The sequence below is a fragment of the Lissotriton helveticus genome, chromosome 3_1 (genome assembly GCF_964261635.1).
Source record: "Lissotriton helveticus chromosome 3_1, aLisHel1.1, whole genome shotgun sequence".
Classification (NCBI taxonomy): domain Eukaryota; kingdom Metazoa; phylum Chordata; class Amphibia; order Caudata; family Salamandridae; genus Lissotriton; species Lissotriton helveticus.
In genome coordinates this window covers 875454525-875469261 of record NC_136061.1, presented here as the reverse complement: position 1 = coordinate 875469261, position 14737 = coordinate 875454525, and positions in this window count along the sequence as shown.

The following is a 14737-nucleotide window of genomic DNA, read 5'->3' as shown; positions in this document are numbered from 1 at the left end:
TTGTCATGTTTTATTCTTGTATTAATATGCATGCATTTTTATGTGGACCTCTTAGGAGTTCCAAATCTTTAATAAAATATTGAATTGAATTGAAGGTAGGCAGCAGTCTTGAGTGACACACCCTAATCAAAATGGCATCTGGTGTGAATTGTATGTCTAATGCCTAATGTGTGTTATTTTTTTAGTAGGAAAGGCACTCTCCTTTAATTTTTTGGGCATGGCGTGCTTAACAAAAGTTTGCATAGTAACGCATAACTTTACAGTATTTTTGGTGGTTTTTGCTTAATTTCCACTGAGGAAATTGGGCAACTATCAACCAGAGTTTAAAAATTGTTTGTTAGTTCATGAGGTAATCTACACATTTCTTTGATTTGCACTCGTCATGAAGAAAGTAATCAATTGCATATTTGCCTGTGAGACTTTGCTAAACAAGGAAAGAATTGTGCTACTTCTGGAGATTCTAGTGCTGCTGATGCTGTCTCATGGCCAGCTTAGTTTGTTCCAGATTCTTGAACATGTGCTCCTAGATTTACTGTTAGCACCATTCCTGTGATAAGGTTCTGTGGTATCCCTGTTATCTAGGAACATATTTGTTATAGTGTTGCGTCGCTCTTACACAACGGAAGGGGATGCATGGGTGAAACAACACTAACATCAAATTTATCAAGCCCAGAAAGTCCACCATGCGTGGTCCTGCATGGCTTGATAAATCTACAGTAACACATGGCAGCGCAGATCGCTGCCTTTCACTACTCTACCTTAGAGAGGGGTTCCATGGGTGGGGCATGGGTGTTCCTATCCATCCACCCATGGATTTTGGTGCAACCCACATTTGCTATGAGTGATAGACCTAGGAATGCATAACAATGCAATGCCTGATTAGAAATATCTTTATTTCTCCTAGCTTATTCCTGTGTGCTGCATTCTGCAGCACACTTAGAAAGAAGAAAATGCCTCTGAGGATTGTTTTTGTGCAGGAAGGTGTCCCTTCCTGTACAAAATATTCCTGCCTACAATGCTGTTATTCCTTACACTTCTTTTTGCTCATTATAGATAGATGAGTTGTATTTTTTTTTTAAATCTTTTTATTGTTTTTTTCAGTTGTATTTTTAACTGTCTGTTTATGTTAATGTACGTTGCACAATTGTTGTTTCTTTTTTATATGTCTTTTATGGCTGTTCTGAAGCAAATAAAGAATACATGATGACGATGACCTGAATTATTTAGTGCAATGAATGAGAATTGCCAGCCAACAATCACTGCAAAGCCTGACGATTCAGGGGCTAGACTTGAAAGTGACTCACGGTTCATTGATCGGACTCTAATGAGAGTGTCCACTGAAAGATTGCTTTCCCGGTTAGCTTAGCTGTAAATTACTAATAAATTATTTTCCTTGGATGATATGGCGGTGAGTTTTCATCACATCCTGTGGGCAAAAAAGATGATGTAGTGATTAAATAAACTAAGATTACTATCGAGCTTTGCTGACAAAACTCCAACAACTCTTTCCTGTGCGTGTATTTTAATTGATATTTTTTTCTTATATGTATCCTTTTTCCAGTTAGGATTAAAAAAAAACTCAAAATGCATTTCATCATCTTTAAGATATATCCTGATATCTTTCTTTCATCCAACATTGTTTTAAACGCAAATTGAATAATGTTCAACTCATATAAGGAAAGTTAAATTCATCTCGCCTATTCTGATAAGCTGTGCTGTGATATCTGCCGATCGCAAAAAGCCTTTACCGTGTCTATACTAAGGTTTTGTTATGTTTTTTCAACTTCCTACTTTGAAATTATAATGGACATCTAAATTGGAAGTTTGCAAGGAGGCGCTGGTTCTTATTTTCTAGCATTTTGATAAATGTAGATTGAAGTTTTAAGTAAGATATATTGATTGAATACTTAGAGAGTCCGTTGTAAATTATTGCTAACATGATATGTAATAAAAATTGATTAAAACTTTAAATCATATGAATAAATATGAAACGGCTATTCAATCCGGGATTGCCTTTACTGTGAACTGAAGAGAAGTGCCTCTGGTCTCAAAGCTAGCACGCAGCGCTACTCGAACGACCCCCTATCCGCAGCGCTAGGTGGCTCCCATGAAGCATTAGAAGGCAAGACAGCCTTCACCCGTGAAGAGAGGTTAGTAGTGGTTTCCATAGCTGCTCTCTGTTTGTCCATCCTGATCATCTGCATGGTGTATTAAGTCAGCAGAAAGAGTGATCCAGAACGTCGGTTTAACATCATTCTTCTTTTTTATTATTAATGTTGCTGATTGTTACATCAGTATTAATACATCGGGGATGGCACTTGGTTCGGGGTGGCGGCTCAGCCAGTCTTGGAATGGGTGTTATCCAGACGAACATGTCTGATTTCCATGTGAGGTCCAGAAAGTCAGAGGGACTGCCAGTGCTTAATTGGGAAAATAAAGAGTGCCGGTGCCCAAATAGGGTGACCAACTGGCATTGGTGCAAATTCAGGACGGTGAGTGTAAAAATTCAGGACAAAGGGTCAAAATTCAGGACACAAATTCAGGACAGAAGGTAAAAATTCAGGACAAAACTTCAGGACAATAGGTACGTTTTACAGACACGTCAGAGGTTGCGCAATAGTATATAAGTAAGCCCAGCCATTTCCAAACATATTCAACTATTTGCAAACCTATCCATCATGTATCCTTCCATCTATCATTTCACTCATCTATCCCTTTATCCATTCCTTCATCCATCCTTTCACTCATCCATCCATTATCCATCCATCCACCCTTTCACCCTATCCATCTGTACACTTATCCATCCACTCTTCATCCCATCCATCCATTCACTCCTCCATCCAGCCATTTACCCTTTCACTAATCCAGCCATCCTTTCATTTACTAATCCTTCCACCCATCCACTCTTTTAGTCATCCATCCATCCTCCCTCTCTCTCCACCGACCCTTTCACTTAGCCATCCTTCCTTCCATCCATCCACCCACCCATCCATCCATCTACTCATCCACTCATGAATCCATCCATTGACCCTATCACTCATCCATCTATCATTTCACTCCTTCACACATCTATTCATTCTTTTGTCCATCTACCCTCCCTTTCACTCACTCATCCATCCTTACATCCACCCTTTCACTCATACGTACATTCATTCACCCTTGCACTTATCAATCCATCAATCCATCCATCATTTCACTCATCCACCCAACCACCCACCATCCACCCACCCACTCATCCATTTTTTCACCCACCCACCCACCACCCAATCCACTCATCCATCCTTTCACCCACCCACCATCCACTCACCCACCCACCGTCCACCCACCCACTCATCCATCCTTTCACCCCCCACCCACCATCCAATCCACTCATCTATCCTTTCACCCACCCACCATCCACCCACCCACTCATCCATCCTTTCACCCACCCACTCATCATCCATCCATCCATCCTTTCACCCCCCACCCACCATCCAATCCACTCATCTATTCTTTCACCCACCCACCATCCACCCACCCAGTCATCCATCCTTTCACCCACCCACTCATCATCCATCCATCCATCCTTTCACCCACCCACTCATCATCCATTCATCCATCCTTTCACCCACCCACTCTCAATCCATCCATCCTTTCACCCACCCACTCATCATCCATCCATCCCCTCATCATCCATCCATCCTTCCCCTCATCATCCATCCATCCTTCCCCTCATCATCCATCCATCCATCCTTTCACCCACCCCCTCATCATCCATCCATCCATCCTTCCCCTCATCCATCAATCTTTCCCTCCTCCCACTCATCCATCCATCCTTCCCCTCACCCATCCATCCCCTCATCCACCCATCCTTCCCCTCATCCATCCTTCCCCTCATCAATCCATCCATCCTTCCCCTCACCCATCCATCCCCTCATCCATCCATCCATCCTTCCCCTCATCCATCCTTCCCCTCATCAATCCATCCTTCCTTCCCCTCATCCATCCATCCTTCCCCTCATCCATCCATCCTTACCCTCATCCATCCATCCTTCCTTTCATCCATCATCCATCCTTCCCCTCCATCCATCCATCCATCCATCCATCCATCCCCTCATCCATCCATCCTTCCACTCATCCATCCATCCTTCCCCTCATCCAACATCCAGCTACCCTTCCACCCATACATCCATCTATTTACATTTTCTCTCATCCCTCCTTCCCCTCACTCATCAATACATCCATCCTCTCTCATTATCCATTTATTCAATCTTTCATTCATCCATTCACCCTTTCACTAATTCATCGAGCCATCCACCCATCCCTTCACTTACTTACTCGCCGACCTTTCCATATTAATTTGAGCTTAGCCTTTTGAGAAGAGGCCCATCAAGAACTTCACCCTCGCTGCAGGAGCCATTCCAGGACTGCCACCCAGGGCGGAGACAGGATCCACCACAGGTGGGGGGGGGGAGCAGGATCCAACACAGTGGGGGGACAGAAGCCATCACAGGGGGGGTGCACAGGAGCCATCACAGGCGGGGGGGCAGGAGCCATCACTGGAGGGGGAACAGGATCCACCTCAGGAGGGGGGAACAGGATCCACCAGGGTGGGCACAGGGGTGGGCATGCAGTATTCTAGTATCATCTTGGGCTCCTCGCCCCCTCCTGCACAAGACAACAAGAAGACAGGCTCTCTGTCCAAAATGCCCTCCCCCACTGTGATGTACAGTACTTATAGGAGATACTCCAAGAGAACTGATTTAACTGATTGTCCTCCATACTTTGTTAATCAGTGTGGGTGCGATTGTGACATTTCTTAATTTTATTACATTATAGACTGCATGTTTGAAGAACCGAGGTCGGTGTAATCTGGCAGAGTCTAGGATGTTTGGGGCCCTGGGTAGAAATGGAATGTGTGAGGCCCCTCTAATTTGCAGAGTCATGACGCATTCTGTGCTGTTTGCATCTGAATAGATGTCGCTGCTCCTGAACCGGCAGCCCCTCCCTCTCAGTCACCTTCAAGCACCTCTTAACAGCTCATCACGGGCTGGAGGTGTGAGGGTTGCCATCCCGCTGTGCCTCCAATGCTGGGTGTCTGAGCTTCGGAACAGCCTCAGAGTCAAAGAAGGAGGTGGGTGGAAGCTGGGCCCAGTTAAAATTACGGACAAATGGCGTCCGTTAAAGAATCCTTCACGGACAACGGACAGACGGCCAAAATTACGGACTGTCGGTGAAATTTACGGACGGTTGGTCACCCTATGCCCAAAGCGCTGCTCAGAAGACTGCAGCTGGCGTTATTACATGTCGTGCGCCGAAGACAACCTGCGAAGCCCACAAGCCACCTCAGGCGTCTTTACTGCACTGCCTATCCCTTTATCTCACTCCCGCAGGCCCCTGCTTTCTCCTTTCCTGTTGGTGACTTTTCTGTCTTTCTGTTCCTCATTTTTTCCTGTGTGCGTTTTCACTCTCTTGCACTGGGGAAATGTTTGTGTATGATAAAAATAAGTGCTGGTCCCCAAAGAACAGTGGGGTGCCCCTCGCCGGCAACCGGCGATCTCGGGGCTAGGTAATAATAGCCCTCTTCCTCCAGTGCTAACCAGGGCACAAGTCCTAAAAAACAGAAGTTGGGGACTACCCAAGTTAGGCAGTATGCTAGCTATATCATGGAAAATGACACAACGGCACTGCATCACAGGAAGTGGCGTCATAAGAAGAGATATCCGATCTTAACACCTAATGTTTGGAAGGCTAATCCATGAGGATATCTGAGGGCATTAAAATATTTAACAAAGGATATTTACATCAGGGTTGTGCAAAAAAAGAGACTCGATCCTGATGCAACATCTGGGCCTTAACGTATACATTTTTTTTTAACTCTGCCACAAAGATACTGCCAGCACATCTTCCTGGATCTCATGTCATCCACTGGTTCCGGCTACATCACGCATCTTATTATAGGAAGTACTCGTTTGTAAAACAAAAAAAATGCCGGTGCCTGAAGCTCTACTCAGAATTCAGCCGTCGGTGAAATTAAATGCCAGCGCGCCGAAACTGAAGCTGGTGGTCTTAAATCCACCTCATGTCTTCTCAGTCCACTACCAGATACTCCCAGCCCCTTTGTCTCACTCTTGCTAGTTCTTGTTTCCCCCTTTGTGACGAATTTCAACCTTTCTCTTCCTCGCTATTTGTATTTTCCATTAGTAGCTCTCGGTACATTTCTGATGGGACAAATGAGTGCAAGGCCAAACAATTAAGTGCCTGTTGCTCGCCCACCCACACCGTCAGCTCAAATTAAGCACTAGTTATTGGAAATCTCCACCTACCTCCGATCTCCTCTACTGTCGTGTTCACTCGTGAGGGCCCCACCGACTGTTGTGAAGCAGAGCCAGCTGTAGCTGATTATGTCCTCGAGCTTTGTGGTGCCATGACAGCGGTATCTGTCAGACCTTTGTGATGTCACGACGCTAGTAGTTGGTCAGGACTTCAGTTGGCATGGTAGCACGTAGTTGGACAGCCTTTTGCAATGTTGCGACAGCGGTAGCTGGCCAGGCCTTGTGATGTCATAGTAGCAATAGCTGATGAGGTCTTCTGTTGCCATGGCAGCTGTAGCTGGTCAGGCCTGGTGTTGTCATGGTAGCAATAGCTGGACAGGCCTCTGTGATGGCGTGGCAGTGGTAGCTGGTAAGAACCTGTGATGTCACAGCAGCAGCTGGGAGGCCCTTTGTAATGGATTATTATGTCCCTCTGCCTCTGTACTGCATGGCCCTTGGAAGCCCTGCAGTCCTCTCCAAAGCTGCCCTAAGTCCAGGTTGGGGGCTGGGCCCTCCTCAACAGTACATCAGCCCAGCTAAACAGATGTAGTTGATGGTGCCAGGTATTGTATAAACCATTGTGCTCCAATGAACCCTTCTGAGGGATCCCACACATTTAACATTGTTCTGCAGACAGACTGTTCGCAGACAGATTATTCTGCACACCGTCCTATGCATACATGGTTGCTACTCGTTTGCCAAATGACTTACTCATTCACCTGATAGCTCCATTTTAGTCTTCTTTTCGTTTTTTACATAACCAGCTTCCCTTTGCAAAGAATACAGATGCCCTCCTGCCCTTTGCTTGTTACTTCATACTAGAGGGAGTACGACAACTTCACTGTACTAGTTACTCATCAGTAAACAGGTAATTGCAAATACTATCCTGTCAACAATGTTCGCAGGTAGAACCAAGAGTGACTAAAATCCCTTTCACAAGTGCTGGCAATACCATCAGATACAAGTGAAAACTTATCTGTGGTGGTTTCTTGCTTTTATGATGCACCTATAAGGGACTGTTCTCCTCAGATAAGGGCTCCCAAAACATATTGGGTGTCCAAAGTTGGTTCACGTGGGCCGGATAGGACGCCTGCCTGAATATCCATTGTAGTTGTAAATATTTCCTGTGTAGATGAATTATACACCGTTTTCTCCTGTGAATGTCCTGTGAACCTGACATGGATCTCTGGACTTCGATAATCAATTTTGTACAGTTATTTTTATGGATAGCACACACAACTATTGCTAGCTATTTAACCCAATATAAGTGTACTCAATCTGCAGACCTCAAAAGGATAACATACTAGGTAGATAGTCACTTCAGGGCCACAGGATCCCCCGCCCCAACATATACAACATCCCGCAAATAACACACAGACACAGGTGTTAAGATTGGGAAAATTTGCTGCAGGTTTATTATTACATACAACATTATGTAATCACGGTGGGTTATCTTACGGACGATCCAAGGGCAGGCCACATTCTGGCCACCTGCCAACCTGTTGAGCCAATCAGCACAGTGGCGAACCACCCAACTGCTGCACCATTATGGTAATAAAACTACACACGCCCCTTGCGGGGCGTATCTAGGCAAACCCCCGGTTGCACAGGCCCACAACCGCCCGAAGGACTACTGGGGCGCCGACTCGAGTTCCTGGACCTCCCATGAGGTTCCAGATAATGGCTCTGGCACCCCTATGTGCCCGCTGAAGTACATTGTTGCACCTCTCTGCTTCCGGATCGCCCTGTAACTCCGCCTGCAACGAAAAAAGGAACACATTAAAAACTCCCTTATGAGCGCCTCCCCAAAGCTGACACTCTGGGTAAGAGGTAGGGAGGGAAAAGAGTGTCCCCGATGTGGAGCGCACAACGTCCGGGGCGGCAAAGAGGCCGGAGCAATGGCGAGAGGGAGGGATATACCCCACTCTCCCTGCCTGCCGCCCCGGACGCGCGTCACCTGACCCGCCCACATCCCACAGGGCAACGCCTGCCCTGGGGAGGAGTGGCTGACCATATTACTGGACGGGGGCAGCCCTCCGCGACTAAGGGCCCGCCCTCCTGATGGCCACAGGGTGGCCTCGGGCAGGCGCATTCTCTCAGTATTCACATCTATGACCTTCACGTATCACAGAGACCGTACCAGAAAACGCTTACCTTCTTGTAATGTATTTGCCTTCATAGGAAGCCTAATGGCCGTGTAACCCGATGTGTATTTACCTTCGTAGGAAGCCTAATGGCCGTGTAACCCGATGCTCTAACTTTGATTGAATTCAGAGCAATGGAAGATTGAGCAAAACTGAGCTTTGAATGTGTGCTCTTCCCGGCTTCAGACCTCTGGAGGTGGCGGCCAGCCTACTATGTATCACGGGGGGACCTGGGGAGAGCCGTGCGCGAGCCGGTCTCTCCCAGGGTAGATTCACGCAGCAGCAGTGGCCACGGCAGGTGGGGCTTGATGAGTGAGGGCCAGGTGGGGTAATTAGGGCCAAGCTGGTTAGCATTGCACACTGGGAGGCGGGCGGCGAGGTTTGTTTTGTTGTGATGGCGGACTCGGAGGAAGTGCGGAGTGCGGTCCGGGTCCTTTGCAGGGACGGGCGTGAGGATTTGCTGTCCCTGGTGTCTCTGGCGCGGCGTGGGTGGGGCTCACCCGCCCTGTTCGCAAGGCGGCCGGGGGAGTTGCCAAGGCAGTATCAGCCTGCCTTTCGCCCCAGGCTGAGAGCGAGGACGACGGCGACGCGGCGATGCCGGAGGCGGAGCCCTCAGAGGAGGCGAGTCCGAGGAGCAGTTCCATGCCCCCTCCGGAGTGCCGGGCCCCCTGCCTCAGGTATGTTCCCCCCCTCGTGGGGCTGCTGTTGTGCGTGGGGTGCCTGGCGGGAGGCGGGGTCGCTCCGGGGGGAGGCTCATTCGGAAGGGGAATGCTTTGCAGGAATGCAGGTCCCTTAAGCCTCCCTCGACGGCTAGAGGTCGGTGGGGGAGGAGCTTGGTGTCCAGAGGCTCTTCCTTCGTGCCTGGTTTACGGTTTCCTTCTGCGCCTGCCCCCCCATCAGTGGTAGAGCCCCCCCCAGCCTGGTTTGGCCCCTTTCCTCGTTTTAAATGGGCAGCGTTATCTGCTTTCGCCAGCCCCATGTGCTGCACCTGGGTTTCCTGCACTATCGGGGGATTTTGATGGTCAGGTTGTGGGCCCTGTGGGACCTGGGGTCTGTGTTTCCGGGTCTCCTTCCCCCTTTTCCCGGGGTTGCTCATTTGATTGTGGGGAGTCCTCCCCGCCAGCTCATCTCCTGGATGGGGTTGCGCGCGGGCCTTCGGGGGGGTGGTGGGCCCCCTTTCGCTTCCTGTTCTTTTCCCCCAGCCTTCCGGTGGTGTGCACTCTGTAGGGGATGCCTCGGCTGCTCCTTGCCCCCCTTCCACTGTGTCCTTTCCCAAACCGCGGGGGCGCCCCTTATTGTGCCTGTCCGGCGGCGTGGCCCTTTGGGTGATGGCCGGGGAGTGGGGTTGGGCGCTGGTGCGGATTTGGAGGTGGCTCCTCTGGGTGCGGCTGGGGGTTGCGGTGCCTCGGCATCAGTGAGGTCCGGTCTGAGCGGCCGTGGACGGAAGACTCCTCTTACTGCGGGTCCTCAGTTTCAACTTCAGTGTGGTTCACGGGCTGCCCCAACTGCGGTTTCTGGGGAGGGGAGAGCAGAAGGAGCTTCTGGAGCGGATCCCCTTTTTCAGAAACAGGGCGCAGTGCGCAGTACAGGTCTTACTGCGGGTCCTCAGTTTTCCATTCGGAATGGTTCACGGGCTGCCCCAACGGCAGTTTCTGGGAAGGGGAAAGCGGAAGGGGTTTCTGGAGCAGACCCCCCTTTTTCAGAAACAGGGCGCAGTGCGCAGTACTGGTTTTCAATGGGAATCTTATGACAAAGGTGTGGAAGATGGGGAAATTCCTGGTGGAAGTGGTGAATATGTTGAAGATGATGTTTTACATTTGGATCTTTATGATGATGATTGGGAGGAGGGAGAAGTTCGGGAGGAGGAGGTTGCTCCTGGGGTGCCGGTTCAGACCGGGGGTCTGGGCAATCCTGTGTTCTCAGTGTTTTGCAGGAGTCTGGAGCGGACCCTGCAGCAGCGTCAATTCCGGCTAAGAGACCGCGCCAAGGGGATCCTGCGGTGTTTTGGCAGAAGTTGGCACAGTTGCCTACAGGTAAGAAGGGTTGGTGGTCTGTGTGGCAGTAAGGGGAGAGTCTCCCCGTTAAAAGGACTCGTTCTATTGGTGTTGGGGATGGGAATGTGGGGGAGCAAGTTGCTCATCCAAAGCTGTCTGAGCGGCAGGCTACTGTGCCGGCTACGTCGCGAGGGGAGGAGACCGCCGTTTCAGCGGGGCGGTCAGGTGATGTGGCTCCTGTGGCCAGTGCAGGGTCCCGGCTGTTCCCACGAAATTGCCATATTCTGGCATTGGTATGCCGTTAGGTTCCCACTTGTCGGAAAGAACTAAATCTCGCATTTGGGGTAATGAGTATGTTGATGTTTTTAAATTGGGATTTGCAGGCAAAGGAAGGGTCTAAAGAGGAGGAGTTGGAGTTGGCGCGGAGGCCGCGGGTTCCAAAGTCCATTGAAAATTGGACATCTGCCTTTTTGATTTATGCTAGTGTCTACTGCCAGCGTCATGCAGATAGGGCGGTGGCCATGCTGAAATATGTAGATGTCATTAGGAAGGCCTACAGCTATTTTGGGGGTTTTGCTTGGCTGTCGTATGACGAGGAATTCCGTGCGAGGATGAGCTTGTTCCCTGAGCGATCTTGGGGTGAAGTTGATACCGAGTTGTGGTTGCAGTGGATGTCTCCGGCCCATCCCCCCGCCACTACTCACACGGCTAGTGGTTTACCGATCACGTATCGGCCCTTTCCTTCTCGCCCCGCTCACGTTGGGGCGGGGGTTCTGGGCAGAGGACAGTCCACTCTCTCGGGCACCTGTTGGCATTACAACAGGGGCCTGTGTGCCCGGCCTTTGTGTAGATACAAGCATGAATGTGCCCAGTGTGGTGGTCGGCACGCACTCACCCAATGTTTCCCGGGCCACCGCGGGGGCGATGCAGGTCGGGGTTCTTGGGGCCGAGGCCAGTCTTCTCACTTTGGCGCAAAGGGCTCCTACTCCTATTAATGTGGTACTGTTGGATTGCTGGTTGCAGGATTACCCGGATGTGGACGCGGCCACGCGCTTGTCTTGGGGTTTCAAAGTGGGTTTTCGGATTGGGTACCAGGGCCCTCGGAGTGGGAGGTGGTCCGACAATTTGAAATCTGCTAAAGAACTCCCCCAGGTTGTGCAGAGGAAGTTAGATGCTGAGGTGGTTGCAGGCAGAGTGGCTGGCCCCTTTTCCCATTACCCTTTGCCGGATTTGATCGTGTCCCCTTTGGGAGTTGTCCCCAAGAAAGCGGCTGGTGAATTCCGGCCTATTCATCATTGGTCTTGGCCCGAGGGTTCTTCCATCAACGACTTCATTGCCCCAGAGGATTCGAGTGTTTCTTACGCTTCAGTGGACGATGTTATGTTATGTTATATTTATTTTTATATAGCGCACGGCTACTCAAAAAGAGTGTCCCGGCGCTTTAATAATGAGACCTGCCGCAAAATAACACAACACAGTAATAAAAACAGAGTAAGGGCGTAACAGAAAAGAAAAAAAGGAAGCAACCTAAAGGGAGAACAACCAAGTTTTTAGACCCTTCCTAAGGGCAAGTAAACTAGTGGCTCCACGGAGTGTCAACGGCAGGGTGTTCCACAGCTGTGGCGCCAGCAGTCCAAAGGAGCGACCTCCAGTGCGAGCTCTCTTTACGTGCGGCACCGTCGCCAAGAACAGAGATTCTGACCTGAGAGAGCGGGCCGGGTGGTAAAAGGCGAGTCTCCTTTGGAGATACTTAGCTCCCACAGCATGAAGGGCTTTGTAGGCCAAGGTTAATACCTTAAAGGCGATCCGTTTGCGGATAGGCAGCCAATGTAAGGTCTGCAGGAGACCGGCAGCACTGGCTCGCCTATTTAGGCCATAAATGGCCCTCGCGGCCGCATTCTGCGCAACCTGGAGCCGCTGCAACAGATACTCTGGCAGGCCCAGGTAGAGAACATTAGCATAATCCAACCTGGAGCCAATCAGAGCCTGCACGGTCAGCTTCCTATGTTCTTCAGACAAGAGAGGCAGAAACCTCCTCAACATCTTGAGGAGGCCAAACATGTGCCCGTCACCCCAACGATGCTTTGGGATTGGTGAGGACTGCGGGTTGGGGTGCTCTGCTTGCAAAATGTGACATACAGCTGGCTTTTCGCCTTTTGCCAATCCATCCCTCTGATTTTGGCCTGTTGGGGATGCATTTCCGAGGGAAGTATTATGTGGATCTGGTCTTGCCTATGGGGTGTGCTGTGTCATGCGCATTGTTCGAGACATTTAGTACTTTCTTGCAGTGGCGATTTTCCTTCATCAGTGGCCATGGGCTGGTCTGCCATTACCTGGACGATTTCCTGTTCATTGGGGCGCGGGATTCAGGTCAGTGTCGGCTGGCGTTGCAGACTTTTCAGGCGATGGCTGGGGAGTTGGGGGTGCCTTTGGCTGCTGACAAGACAGAAGGTCCCAGCACCACTTTGACTTTTCTGGGAATAGAGATCGATACCTTGGCGGCGATATTGCCTGCTGCAAAAGTGCAAGAAATGTCTTCCTTTTTGTCTTCCGTGGTGGTGGAGCGCAAGTTGGAGCTCCGGAAAGTGCAGAAACTTTTGTGGTACTTGAATTTTGCGTGCCGGGTGGTTCGTGCGGGCAGGACCTTTTATCGGAGGTTGGGCATGTCCTTGTCCGGGGCGTATCTTCCGCACCACAGGGTGCGCATCACGGCGGCCATCAGGGCGGATCTGAGTCTCTGGTTGTCTTTTTTGTGGGACTTTAATGGCGTGTCTCTCTTTTTCACAGAAGAGGACATGGTTTGGCAAGTGCAGATCTACACCGATGCTTCTGTTGCCCATGGGTTTGGTATCTTCTGGGAAGGGAGATGGTGCACTGCCAGCTGGCCTGATCATTGGCGGAGTCAAGGCCGTAGTATTGCCTTTTTAGAGTTGATTCCCCTGCTAGTGGCTCTGTGCATCTGGGGTGCTGAATTTCAGGACAGATCTGTGTTGTTCCACGTGGATAATCTGGCGGTAGTTCAGCTGATTAATCATCAGAAGGCGAGGGATCTGCGTGTCCTGAAGTTGCTGCGTGTGTTCATGTTGCAGTGTATGAAGTTGAATATTGTTTTCAAAGCACAACATATACCTGGGACCACTAATTGTATAGCGGACGCTTTATCTCGATTTCAGTGGTCGGAATTCCGCAGATTGGCTCCTGGGGCAGATCCCAAGCAGACTCTGATCCCACAGTACGTATGGGCCTGGGGGGAATGAGAGTCTCTCAGCTGGTGGAGCATTCGGTAGCTGCTTCTACTCGCCGGAGTTATTTGCAGGCATGGAGGGAATTTTTGGAATTTGGTAAAGGTTTTGCTGTACCACATGGAGGGTTGTCTGCAGAGCAGTTTTTGTTGTCTTTTGTGTTACATCTTGTTGATAAAGGTCTGTCTCACACGACCATTTCCAGCAAATTGGCTGGGGTTTCTTTTTATGGGCTACTGCACTGGGGGAGGGATCCAGTTGAGGGGGTGTTGGTCAGGAAGGTTTTGAAAGGGCTGGGTAGGTTGCAGTCTGTTTCCCGGTTGTTGCGCCGCCCAGTCACTTTTGACTTGCTTCAGCAGTTGCTATCTCATTTAAGGGGTTGCTGTTATGATGATTTTGAGTTTGTCAAATTTCGTTTGTGTTTTGTATGGCTGTTCTTCGGAGCCTTTCGGGCCTCTGAGCTTCTAGGTTTGCGCACCAGGGTGGGTTTGACCAGTGACGAAGTGATTCTGGACCATGATAGGTTGCGCATTTGGTTGAACGCTTCTAAAACGGACCAGTTGGGTAGGGGTAAGTGGGTTTTCTTAGGTAGGAGTGGTGTTGTGGATTGTTGCCCAGTGCGTGAGTGGGAGTGTTTTTTGCTGTCTGGTTTTTTTTCACCTGGTGTGGTTTTTTGTCATGCTGATGGCAGCCCCCTTACCGTTGCCCAGTTATTGGCTGTGCTCCGAAAGGTTTTGTTCACTTTGGGGTTGGAACCTTCCCAGTTTGGTACGCACTCCTTTAGGATTGGGGCGGCGATGGAGGCTGCTCGTTTGGGGTGGGATTGGTCTCGGATCCGTACAATTGGGCGTTGGAGGTCGAAGTGCTGCGAGAAATATGTGCGAAAGTAGTGCATTTTTGCTCTGTTAACATTTCTTTTTCTTCTAGGTCCCTGGCTCAGGCGGGCTGGCTTAAAACGGAGAGTGTGGATTATTGGACACTCCTTCGTGAAATGGGCTGCTGTGGCTGCAGAAGGACAACTTTGTGGGCGCTCTTTGGGGCTCAGCAGTTTAACCCACGAGGTT